This window comes from Cajanus cajan, chromosome 1 (genome assembly GCF_000230855.2).
Source record: "Cajanus cajan strain Asha chromosome 1, NIPB_CcT2T_4, whole genome shotgun sequence".
Classification (NCBI taxonomy): Eukaryota; Viridiplantae; Streptophyta; class Magnoliopsida; order Fabales; family Fabaceae; genus Cajanus; species Cajanus cajan.
The window spans coordinates 17160869-17175624 of NC_138517.1; positions in this window are offsets into that span (position 1 = coordinate 17160869).

A 14756-nucleotide genomic window follows, 5' to 3' on the forward strand; every position below is an offset into this window, starting at 1 on the left:
CTTGGATTAAATAAAAAGATTCCCCTTTTCTACTATGAATGGTTTGATCCCACAAGAAATAGAGGCACAAAGGTTCATCCACAATACAATCTTGTAGAAATCAAGATGAGTGGAAGATATATTCCATATGATCCGTTCATCCTTGCACAAAAAGCAAGACAAGTTTACTATGTTTCTTATCCAGATATTTGTAGAAACTTGCGTGCTTGGTGCGTGGCAATCACTACAAAACCAAGAGGTCATGTCGAAGTCAACAATGTGGATGAGGAATTACCTTATCAAGTTGATGAAATGGCAAATGTATTACAAATTGTAGAAATTGAACAACTAAAAGGTTTAGCTGACACATCAGTAATTGAAGAAGTTGAGGATGATGAAGAAGATGAAGAAGTTGAAGATGGTCAAGTTGGGTTGCAGTTAAGGGAGGAAGATGATGATGAAGAGGATTGGAACTTTGATAATGACAATGATTAACTTAGGTTTATATTTCATTGATTTTCATATATTGTTAAGTTTTTCTTTTATTCATAAAAGGTTTTATGTTAACTTGTGTTATCTTAAACTTTAACTAATGTGTGAGACAAATGCCTAGGACACGAGGCACAACTGAGATTTTTCGAGGCCAGTGAGCTATGGCGAGAGCTCGAGGGATTAGATTATTACCCGGTCATCTTGCTTAGAGCTTGGTCATGTGCGAAATTCTACCCCCACATCCATCAGTACCTTTCCATCTATCTATACTACATCCACATCGAGAAATAACAGTACTAATACACCTTCATCGACCCATAAGACCCAAAGCACTAGCTCAACACCTTCAGTAACTCATCAGGCCACATGTACTAGTGGTGTTGTACATTTTACCCCTTCATCATTGCAATTACCTAGCCCTACGCCACCATCCCACACTCTCATAGTTCAGCCAACCCCTACAACATCACCTTATGTCACCCACCCTCCACTCGATCAGTCCATTACTATTCTTCCACCTCACTCCCATAATTGATCCCACCCCGATTCCATCATCCGATGCCACCCAACCTCTACTAGTTCAGCCTACTCCTCCACCTCATACTCCCATAGTTTAGGCCACCCCTACTTCATCATCTTATGCCACCCAACCTCCACTAGTTCATCCTACTAATATTCCTCGAGTAGAGAATCCTCATAATGTTGAGGGAGATGAGGATATAGAGGTGGAGGCTCATATAGGGAAAGAGCACGTCCAAATTAAGAAGATGGTGGAATGTCATAGTGATGGTAGCATCATCATCCAACCTATTGCAAATGGGTATGTTTAATAGAAATTTGATTTTTAATGTTTATGCCTTTTATGGTTTTATTCATGAACTTAATGCTTAACATTAGATTTGAATATTTTACAAATGGATCCGTAATAGTCACCCTATTACGAAAATTGATCATGTAATTAAGTCACAATTTAGGGGTCCTTATCATTATTATGATGTTTTTCCCGAGGATGTGCAAGTAAAATGGTGGATAGAGTTCACAGTGACTATATGTTATTTTTTATGTATTTAAATATTTATTAATATATTTTGATGAAATTGATACTTATTTTCTTTATTTGTTTTAGGCAAGAATTACTTGGGCACCACATCACGAATGGGAGATTAGAAAGGTGTATGCAAAGAAAGTCAAAAAAATGCCTTCATTATATGCTTACCAAAGCTAGGTGTAAAGGGGCTAGGCCATATTGGATAGGAGAACAGGCTTGGGATGATCTTCTTAAGTATGGGGACAACAAAAAATCCAAAGAAAAATCTACGTTAAGTAAAAATAATTGGGCTTCTACTAGAGGTGAAGCATTGCACACAACGAGACGTAAGTCTCACATTGGGGTTGCGTTAGGCCTAGTAAGTATTGTTCATGACTTGTGCAAATTCCCATATATAATGACATTATATGAAATATTGCTTATATTTATTTACATTTCTTAAAGGAGTGTAAATATGGTTGACCTCTAGATCCGAACGAGCTATTTGTGGCCACTCACACAAAGAAAACTGGTAGCTGGGTTGATGACCGTGCTCGTGATATATATGTACCTTATACAAAAAATATTTTCTTTACAATTTCAATTTTTAAACTTACATTTCTAATATCTAACATGCATTATAATTGACTAGGAAAAATATCACGAGCGGTTGAGAGTGATTCAGTTAGAGGGTGCCGAGGGGTCCAACAATCAATTACCTATAAATGGGGTGAAAAATATCCAGTGTTGGAAGGAAGAAGCAGGAGGCAAGAGTAAGGGTCGATATTATGGCACGGGAGATCTAGCTTCTAACACGCGTCATGGTGTGTCCTCTCATACACAGGTCTCTTTATTTGTTCAGGCTACCAATCATACACATCACCATTATGCTAAGACAGAGGCATTATGCCAAGAGGTTCAACATGCAACTGAGTGAGTTAATGCAACAACTGCACGAGTTGATGCGGCGACAAGTTGATGTTGTAAATGAGAAGTATAAAAAGTTAGAGGAGCAAATGAAATTGATGCAACAACAGTTACAGTTGGTACTAGACCGTCAATCTGGAGGCGGTTCAACAGGTACTAGTCGGTTACATCCTCATTATGATGAGGAATTTGATCAATAACCACTAGATGAGGAGGGTCCCCTATGTCGATGTCGTTGCCGTTCTTAAATACTAGCATTTTAGGAACTTAAGTACTTGGTGCTTTTTTTTGTCATATGGACTGTATGGACTTGGTAGTTTTTTTTTTGGGTCATGTGGACTTCAACAGTAATGTCAAATTTTGTACACATATTTGCCTATTTTTTGCTATATTAACATGTATGTTTAAACATAATGATGATCACTATATATGTTTGGTTGAATGGTTTTCTTATTGTATTCTTATTTTCACTATTTATTTTATGAAATTATTAGGTTTTAACATATTATTGTGAACTAATTGGCATCAAACAGGTTTGGATCATCCTTACCTTGAGATATTTATGTAATGATAATGGTAGTAAAAATTGCAAACTCATATTTTCCATTTATGCTTGTAAGTCTTGGGACTACTGTTAATGCTGCCAAACCAAAACTTGGTTCTTCTGTTGCCATCTTTGGACTTGGAGTCATTGGCCTTCTTGTATGTTACCCTTATGCCTTTTTGTGTTTATGTGTGAGAGTGACCATTGTAATTTTTATACAACTAATAAATGGCCAATGTTAACTGTTGCTCGTATCATTGATGTTTGATCTAAATTGTAGTTTGTTAAAGAGGCAATGATTTATACTACATCAATAATTATTGGGGTTGATTTAGTTTCCATTTGATTTGAATAAGGTTGAGTGTTTTACTTCCAAAAAATGCTTCAGATTTAGTTCAATATAAATTAAATAGTTATTCACTTATTATTTGGTATTTCTCGTTTTTTGTTCTTCTTGGTAACTAATGTCTTTGGGTACAGTTCAACAAAAAATTATGGCAACCAAAAGGGTTTTTCCATGTGTTTGCATCAAGCACCAAGAAAATCCTCATCATGGGAGGCACACCAAATTTATTAGTGTCTTTTTATCTAGGCTCCTTGTCAAAGAAGGTATATGACTTGTCTATTTCATATTAATTAGTCATTTTGGTTAGCCTACATTTGCTATAAGGAATGAGTTTTCATTGCTCCTAGAAGTACATATGGATTTGATTATAAACATATGAATTTGGCAGGTGATTTTATTTACAACACTAGTAGAAAAATAGTCTTTTACTTCACTATTTTCTCGTCGGTTAACACAAAAAGCGACGTAAAAAAGACGCGGTGGCATTTTTGTAATATTTGTGGACTTTTTTACGTCGGACTTATTAAGGTCCGACGTAAAATGTAAAATTTACGTCGGAGCTATTAATGTCCGACGTAAATTTTACATTTTACGTCGGACCTTATTATATCCGACGTAAAAAAGGTTTCACCTTCTTTAAATAATGTGCTAAGTTGGTAACTTTGTTGTTCTCTCCACTTAAAGTCTTCGAATATTTTGCTGGTAGCTTTGTTCTCTCTTCTTAAAGCCTTCGAATATTTTGCAGATATGCGCCTTTTGCTTGCGCCTTTTGGAGCTAAAACATTCAGGCTAACATTTGTGAGAACTTTACGTTTCCTTTTCCCTTTTTTATGTATTTTTCATTTCCTTTTCCCTATTTCCATCTTCACTACTACTTGTTCTTTTCTTCATTTTTTTGAATTATTAGTTGCTTGGATGACTAACTCATACCCGCGTTACCTACACGTCAGTAGCATGTTGGCGTGGAGCTGGCTCTGGACCCTCTCGTTTCTTCTGCATCTGGAACAAGCAGAACGGCCCGTTCTCCTTACAGAACGGGCCGTTCTGCTTGCACTCATTATTTTTTTTAAAAAAAATTCACTACTTTTTTACGTCGGACCTTGATATGTTCGACGTAAATTTACGTCGGTTTTATAACGCCGACGTAAATTTACGTCTCCCATTTTAACGTCGGTAATTTTTCCGACGTAAAAAGCTCAAAACAACCGACGTGAAATACCTCTTTTGTACTAGTGCAAGAGGTAAAGCGTTTGTCACTCAGCAATTACTAGGTGAATGAGACAGTCATTATGCTGATGATTTTTCTTCCAAGGTATGCTAATTGTAAATGGAAATATCGGACTAACCTTCTTGTAAGGAATGATGTGAATCTGTGACTTTTCATCTTTGTTACTTTTTTTTTCCAAAGCATTTACTCTACTATTTTTAATTTCCCAAATGTTGCATTTAAAAGGAGACAAGAAGGACTTTGACTTTGTAAAATTCAATATCTTGGCATAACAATTTGATGTTGTTTATGACATAAATGGTGTGGACATTCCTACTTGTTATCACCATATATATGTAGTTGATTCTTAATTTATGGATTCTAATTGTTGATTATAATATTTTTTTATTAAAATTTAAATATCTGAAATTGTAGTGTCACCCAAACACAACAAAGGTTGACATTAAATGTAATATAAAAAAAAATTGGTCATAGCGTCGGCCTAACCCTCATTAGGCTTACTCTAAAATTAAAAAAAAAATGAAACTTTAGTGTCGGCTAAGCCCACAAAAACATTATTCTACGAATTAAACTAACTAACATAACTAACTTTAAGTGTCAACTTAGCGAACAATAAAATAATAATAATAATAATAATAATAATAATAATAATAATAAATTGTTAGAATCGGCTTTGTTAACACTAAAAATATATTTTTTTAAAAAAATATATTATTTACTGTCGACAATGTCAACAATAACTAATTTTAATTTTAAAAATATTATAATTTAATGTCTCTATGGCTGACGCTAAACAAAATTTATTTAATATTTAAAAGCAACCCAGCATATTTTAACGACGACTAAGAGTCGATTTAGCCGTCTCTACGAAGTGTCCATTTGTCAGGCCGACACAATATATCTAATGTCAGCAAACTTAGTGAAAGTCATTCTCTTGACGCATAGCCAACGCTAATTACACGATAGAGTCGGCTTTTTTAAGTTAGAGTCTATTAGAAGCCGACACTAATAACCAACATTCTTGTAGTGTAATGCTAGCTAGCAGCTGAAAAAGGAGCAAGAAATGGTAACCATTGTAACGCCCGTTTTATAATTTCCGATATTATATGTGTATATATATATATTAAAAAAATAAAAGTGTATTATTAATAATATTATACGTGATAATGAAATATTTTTACAAATAATATTTACAAAGACATACATAATTATAACTTTTTATATCTCATATACGATTCTAACATTTACATTACATATTATTCTTAAAATATTTACAATACGAGCCTATTTGCATACCATAGTTTTTTTTTTCTACTATAAAATTTACATAGGTGGTTGAAATAAATTTACAATAGGATTCACATGATTTGCTGGAGGTAAGTAAAAAGTAACAACTATGGGCCCATCTATCACAGTTGGAATTTCTTGATTTGGAGAAAAAGTAAATGAAGACACAGCTACTCCATTGAAAGTAACTGAGTTGGCTAGAGCATCAACACTCCATGTTGTGCCAGAGAAGACGGCAGAAATTACTGATGGAAAAGGAGCTGGAATTGCTGGAACATCCATCTATATTTATTTAATTATTTTTATGATTATATTACACAAGAAACATAAGGAGTGAGAACAATTTTCAAATAAATAATTTCATACGTAATCATAGTTAGTACTAGAAAATATATATATATATATATATATATATATATATATATATATATATACATAAAAATTTGAATTACACTTGTAGTGACTAGTCAGGATAAATGAGTATTATCATCATATCAACCAATAAAAGAATTTCTTTCGCCTTAACTCCTTACTCATTTAAATCCCCAAGGTCAAACCTCCAACTACAAATAATTCAAATTTTATCTTCTATGGCCATAGAACAATATTTATCTTCATAAATACATGAAAAAATAACAACAAGACGAGTCCAAGATATCACAAATATATCATAGTTGATTATAAATATATTTACAATAAATATATTTACGTAACAAGCATATATTAAGAGTATCAATTATATAAATAAAAATGACAATCATTATAAAATAATTAAACAATATAAAATATGAATACCTTAATAATTATTATGGATAAAAATAATCATAGGTTAAGCAATTAAATGAGGTTAGGGACACCCCACTAAAAATATACATAAAAAATAACATAAATAAATAAACATAGTAGTAAATAAAAGTTTAAAGAGATAAAGTTCTCCTCCCCCATACCTTAAAGTCGTTTATTTTTTTTCCCTTTTTATCTTTCTCTTACGTTTCTCACGCTGTTCACTCTCTGCACATTATATATAAATAGCATTGAAATAGCAGCACATTATATATAAATAGCATTGAAATAGCATTGGTAGTCACGTGTGTATATATATATATATATATATATATATATATATATATATATATATTCTGAGAAAAACTTGTTTAATTATTAAAATAGGTATATAGGAAGATCCAGTATGAGTTGAACCTGTGACTTATACCTTATAGTCTCTATGTGTAAATGCACAAACCATTGAGCCATTCCATTTTATATGTCTGTTGTTTTGTTATCTAATTATAATAAGATATTATAAATATTTATATATAATTGGATATTATACATATATATATATATATATTTATATATATATATATATATTTAGTTTACTAAATATAAATAAGAATAGCCTACTAGTATTTACCTATTCATTTTAAATACACAAACTAAAATTTAAGAGTTTGATTTAAAATAATAATAGTAATAATAAAATTATAAATTTTAGATGATTCTATTTTATTAATTAGATCATAATAATTATATAATTAGGAATAAATATTTTATAATTTTATTTCACTAAAATGTTGTAATAAAAATTTGATATATATATATATATATATATATATATATATTGTGAAAATATTATACTTATTCTCTATTATATATATATATATATATATATATTATAATAACTAAAAATTACTATTTTAAGAACAGTACACTTAATAATATTGAGAATATTGTTATCTAAAAATTTAAGACATTACAATTCTCCCCTACTTACAGAAATTTCGTCCTCGAAATTTTTTTTTTATTACTTAAAATAAATAAGGATAGTTTTCCCTAATTTTTTCTTCCAATTCCCACATAGCATCTCCAGTAACATCATTCCAGATGACCTTTACCAGTGAAATTTGTTTGCCTCTCAACTGCTTGATCCTCCTGTCTGCGATCTGTATAGGCATTGTTTCAAATGTAAGGTTATCCTTTAACTGTACTATATCAGGCATTATTACATGAGATGGATCAGAAATATATTTTCTTAACTAAGACACATGAAAAACATTGTTAATATTAGAAAGAAAAGGAGGTAGAGAAATTTGGTAAGCAACAGGACCTATTTTTTCTGAGGATTTGGTAAGGACCAATAAATCGAGGTGTGAGTTTCTTTGATTTCATTACCCTACCAATACCAATTGTTGGTGTAACTTTCAAAAATACATGATCACCTTCCTGAAATTCAAGAGGTCGTCTTCTTTTATCAGCATAACTTTTTTGTCTGCTTTGAGTCGTTCTCAATTTTTCCTGAATCATTTTGATCTTTTTCGTGGTTTGTTGCACCAATTCAGGACCCAAAATTAAATTTTCTCCTGTCTCAAACCAACACAAAGGAGTTCTACACCTTCTCCCATATAGAGCTTCATAGGGTGCCATACCTATGCTAGAATGAAAACTATTGTTATAAGTGAATTCAAGCAGAGGCAGATATTGATCCCAACTACCAGAATTTTCTAGCACACAAGCTCTCAATAAATCTTCTAAGGATTGAATGGTTCTTTCTGATTGTCCGTCTGTTTGAGGATGATATGCAGAGCTAAGGCGAAGCTTAGTTCCTAATGCTTGATGTAAACTTCCCCAAAATTTAGAAGTGAATCTAGGATTCCTATCAGATATTATGCTAGATGGTACACCATGCAGCCGTACAATCTCCCTTATGTACAATTCAGTCAATTTTTCTAGGGAATACCTAATGCTGATGGGTAAGAAATGAGCAGATTTTGTTAGTCTATCGACGATCACCCATATGGAATCGAATTTATGTGTTGTTCGTGGTAAACCAACTACAAAATCCATTGCTATGCTATCCCATTTCCATTCAGGTATATCTAAGGGTTGTAACATTCCTGTTGGCTTTTGGTGTTCTATCTTGGCCTTCTGAAAAATCAAACATGTAGCCACATATCACTACAAGAAATTCATCATTTTGCGGGGTTTTTTTTTTTCATATTGCGGCGGTTTTCGCCCCCCACAAAATAAATAATGGCGTTTTATAAAAACGTCGCAGTTACGTTCGCCACTAGCATTATACGGCAATTTTTACGGACCTCCGCTACCTTTTCTATTTTGCGGCGTTTTGTTTAGAGGGGGTTTTTGACCTCCTCAATTTGAATGATGTTTTTTTTTTATTTCACAATATATTTTATTTTTAATTTGAATTACATTTAACCTGTATACAAAAAAATAAGGAGGTACTCATAACATAATCCAAATCTCATTGAGTGGACAATTTAAAAAAAAAAATAATAAGGAGATACTCATAATATATTTTATTTTATTTCAAAATATATTCTATTTTTTTAATCTAAAATAAGGAGGTACTTATAAGAAAAAAAAAGAATTTAAACTTAGCTAGTTCAATTTATTGCACACCCTTTTTCATTTTAAAAAAAGGATTGTACGAGAAAGATAAATTTAAATATTAACTTTTCAAAATTGTAATTGTATATCAAAACGTATTTTCAGACACATTTGATCAATTTGACATTTACTAAATTTTTTGTACATTTTTGTTAATCCACATCCAAGATTATTCTTACACATTCTACAATAAAAACCCGTACAAGGAAAATACAAAATTCAACCCACAATGAAGAGTCCCATTTTAGTGACCTTTACCACTAGCATAAGTTTCGAGTTTAAATTTTCACCAGTATTTCCATATAAGTGAAATTTTCTCTACCCCTTAACCCCAACTCTATTCCTTCTTCCTATTTCAAATTACTCATGAACTCCTAATATGTATCTTGTATCGTACCCTCACCAAACTTGCCGGGGAATTTATAGACACAGTAAAGAGAACAGGTAATATGTTCAACGAATAATTAAGCATAGCAAAGCAAAATAATTTTAAGAAAGGAATACAAAACATAAGTAAAAACTACAATAGTTGTCCACTAATTCTCAAATTGAAGCATCCAACGCGAATGGAGACTGCAACATGTTTTACATACTCGCAAATTAAGGACTAAGCTTCATTGTTTAGAAGTTTAGATTAATTCACACACACCAGCTAGCAAAACCAAAACCACAGAAATTTTAAGAATAAAAAAGTCATACCTAGCTAGCAATCAGAGTACGTAGTGCACACTACAAAATAGTCATAAACTTTGTCTCTTGCTAGTATCAGCAATTTAGACAGTCACCAACTGAAGTGAACTAAAGTAAACTGAACTTCACACTCTCTTGGAACTAAACTAGAAGCATATCCATCAAACTGAAACATTTCTGAGTGCAACAATTAAAATTTCTAACATTTGCTAATTTAAGTTTCTAACATACTAAAAGTAGAAGAAAAAACTCCAAAATGACCTTACTTCATATGATAATAAATAAATAAATAGGGTAAGTGTACAACATTTGTTAATGTTAACTTTTTTCAATTAAAATATTATGTTAATATATATATATAATTCTATTACTGAATTGATACAAATGTTCATATTATATTTGAATAAATTTAGAGTTTAGTGTCATTTAAACAAACCTTAAGGCAGTGGATTTTAATTTACTCTATATATATTTATCAGCATATCAATTATATATTTATATGAACTGGTAAAACAAAGAACAAATGCAAATGTATCATATTTTATGATATTAGCATTACTAATGTAGAAATAGAATTAAAGAACACAAAGGACAAACCAGTATTCATTCTACGATGTCTATCATTAAGCAGTTCCCAAGCAACACAAAGCACTTTTCAACAGTTGTGGAAGAGAAAACTAGCTTGCTCTTAATTTTCCAGAACAAGACAACATAGAGATATCATGCAAAAGTTTTTCAAAAAGCTTAAGGGAGATTTAGAGGGATATCGTGTAAAATGGTAATATCAAAACAAACTGACCACCAAAAACAGAATTTATATAAATCTAATCCTGCAAGGGTATGCAGATTGAAGTACAACATACTCCATTTACTGAAACACACGTAAATTCACGCTGAATTCACACTGAATTGCAACGTGTGTGTCAACTTACTTAAAAAATATAATATTATTGTTGGGATTTAATGCAATCGTTTCTCTTTAATATTAATGGAAAAGGAAAGCACATAATCCTTTTGCGTTCTTCCCTTACCTTCTTTTTAAAAGGTTCAATCATCAAGTAATTTCAATCTTGCTTCATGTGTAACTATTCATATTGATATATTATATCATATTTAAATATCCTTGAAAAGAGGAATATAGCTATTTCTCAATGTGTTCATTAATATGAATTCTCCCCTTCTTAAAAGGATCAATTAAAGAAAACCTTAAAAAAGCAAGATAACATTTTAAAACTAGGTAAAGCATACCATTATACAACCTAGCCACATAACATTAAAATGCAATTCAATAGGCATTCAGACTAAAAGTTAAATACTACATGCCTTTATTGACACTACGGCCAAGATTGTTGTTTTCCTTCAATGGATCAATGATGTTAAGATGTTTCTGGGGAAATGCACGCAAATTTAAATCAGAGCCCCTTGAAGGTACTGAGAATGATTCCACACAGCTTCTAAAGAATTCTTCAGTCAGTAGAGTATTCCCTCCATTTTCAGGCACCTCAGCTTCACATAGCAAGAAATAGATAATTAAAAAAAAAACCCATAAAGCTACTTAATGATACAAAAAAAATAAATTAAATTAAATTAAAAATTGCCTACCTACTACATTAGGCAGAGAAGATTTGCTAATTGGTCCCTTCAAACTAACACAATAATTGTCCCAATCAAATTTACTGAAGTAGTCCAAAAATCTGTAGAGAACCTGGAAAGGCAGAGTGTTTCAAAAGTCTCGAGACTCAAATAAAATAAAGAAAATCAAATAAATAAATAAATAAAAATCATTCTGTTTTCTGAAATGTTAAGTGAAAATGCAGAAAACTTCAAATTAAATGCATTGTGTTACAAATATGGCCCTAATGTCGTCTAGGGCGAGAGAGAGGGTTGAGCAGAGCGAAAACGTGGGAGATTGGCCCTAATGTCGTCGTCTAGGGAGGAGAATGTGGGAGGAGCGACGCACAGATGAACGAAGCTGCACGCGTGGATGAACGGAGCAGCGCGCGGATGAACGGAGCGGCGCGCAACTGAGCAAAGCAGCACGCGACAGAGCGGAGCGGCGCGGCTGAGCGGAGCGACGCGCGACTGAGCAGAGCGGTGGAAGTGGATGAGTTAAGTGGTGCGCTTGGATGGAGGAGCGGAGTCAGTAAAAGGCAAACGTGGTGAAAATTGGAGGGATTGGCTGAAAATAAATTGTGGGGGAAAATTAAAAGAGGGAAAATGGTGAAAAAGTTTCAGGGAAAAATGCTTCTGAATTTGGGAGGGCATAAACCTCCTCAAAATATGATAAAAAAAATGCCACTATTTTTACAATTTTGAGCGTTTCTCCAACTCGCCGCAAGTCATGTTAATTTGAGGGGGTTTTTAAAACCTCCGTAAAATAACCCCCACTAAATAGAATTTTTTTTGTAGTGTATTGTGCTATTTGCTTTTTCATTTTGGGCCATCAAAACATTCTCTTGAGATCCTGATACATCTTTGTTGCCCCAGGGTGTATACTCAACTTGCTCTTGTGTGCCTCACCAAGAATTATTTTCTTAATTTCTGAATCATTGGGTACACATATCCTATCATTAAATCTCAAAACTCCTTTTTGATCTATATTGAACTTTTCACCATCCTTTTGTCCCAACAATCTCTTTTTCTTTTGAATGAATTTATCAACTACCTGAGTCTCACCAATTTGTCCATGTAAGTCACTAGTAATTTGAACTGCATGCAATTGTCTTCTATCCTGACTTACTGTAGTTGATAAATTCATATCTCTAAATTTTTCTATCAAATTCATCTCATGAATCATTAGTGAAGAGATATGTAAAGATTTTCTACTCAATGCATCAGCCACAACATTGGCTTTTCCTGGATGGTAATGTATTCAAAATCATAATCTTTCAAAAATTTCATCCACCTTCTTTGTCTCATATTCAATTCCTTTTGATCAAACAAATATTTTAAACTCTTATGATCGCTAAAAACATCAAACTTACCACCATACACATAATGTCTCCATATCTTGAGTGCAAAAACAATAGCAGCTAGTTCTAGATCATGGGTTGGATAATTCCTTTCATGAGCTCTTAGTTGTCTAGAAGCATATGCTACTACCCTTTTGTCTTGCATAAGAACACACCCTAATCCCATTTTTGAGGCATCACAAAATATGACAAATTGTCCATTAGGATTGGGTAAGGCTAAGACTGGTGCAGTGGTTAATCTTTTCTTAAGCTCTTGAAAACTATTCTCACATTTTTCTGTCCACTCAAAAAGTTGTCCTTTCTTAGTGAGTTGAGTTAAAGGCATGGCTATTTTAGAAAATCCCTCAATGAATCTTCTATAGCATCCTACTAAACCCAAAAAACTACGGATTTCTGTCACTGTCTTTGGAGGTTCCCATAACAGAACTGCTTCTATGTGACACCCTCTACCCCAACATACATATACAGTAATTATAAAAAAATAGAATTTTTCATCAATAAAAATCAAATTTCCAACCACGTAAGGGTAAAGAGTTCACATTCATAAACTTAATCCAAATAACATGCCAGTAAAATTACAAAGAATAAAATTGAATTTTCCAAAATAATTTAATAAGAACATTTTAAACAATCCTATCTATGTCCCGATGTCACATGTCCTATCAGAGCAAAACCCAACATAGAAGCCTAAGCTTCATCACCAACATCCTCAACCTCACGCTGATGATCACCTGTATATCAAACAAGAGAAACAACACAAAAGAAGGGAGTGAGAAACATCTCACTCTGGCTCACGGTGTAGGAACGCACACTGGATAGCCAAACACAAACAATACATTTACCTCATAGATCAATCAACAACAATAGTTTATTCAATCATCCAAGTCATACAAATAGTAATTTATCATCATTTAATAATAAGGATGCACATGCATGGACACGGACTTCACATTATCATGCATGTGGCGCCAGTAAAACATCACATGGCATATTGCCGCTAGCAATACACGAAGAGTAGTCTAGGAGTACATGCCGGGTCACACCCTCTGCGCACTCTCACTAGAAGGATATACTACCAGAGTCTCGTCGGGATAGCTAAGCCGCGCAAGATACATCCCATGCACACAATGGGCGAGACTGGGACTTCCAAACCGAGTTATCCCCAAGGACTAATCCCCAAAGCTTTTACACTAGGGGGCCTTCTCTGGGGGTGTATTCCATATCGTACCCTTAAAATATTTATGCAAATGATGCATGTCAAACAAGACTCTATGCATTAACACATATCACATTTTCATGTCTCATTCCCATATCACATTATCATGTCTCAACATATCTCATCATCACATCTCCTCATTATATTTCATCATCACATCTCATCATTACATTCCATCATCACATTCACATTATCACATCATATTCACAATTTTCACAGAGCACTTTTATTCATATCAGAACTCATCTATTTGCAAAAGTAAACATATATTCATACATCTCATACAACAATGAATACAACAGAACAACCAGAAGCTAAAACAGAAACTATTAGAAATATGTCTGTTTCTCATAGGGTTCCCACAGGAACCCACAGAGCACTCTAATTCATATCAAAACTTGTTTATTTAATAAATTAGACACATATTTACGCTCAGCAAATATCAAGAAACACAACAGAAAACTCAGAAGGTAAAACAAAAAACATTTATATTTTGCCTGTTTGCTCATAGGGTTTCCCGTAGAAACCCACAGAGTACTCTAATTCATATCAAAACTTGTTTATTTAATAAATTAAACACATATTTATACATTACATTTAACAAGAAATACAATAGAGCAATCAGATAGCAAAACAGAAA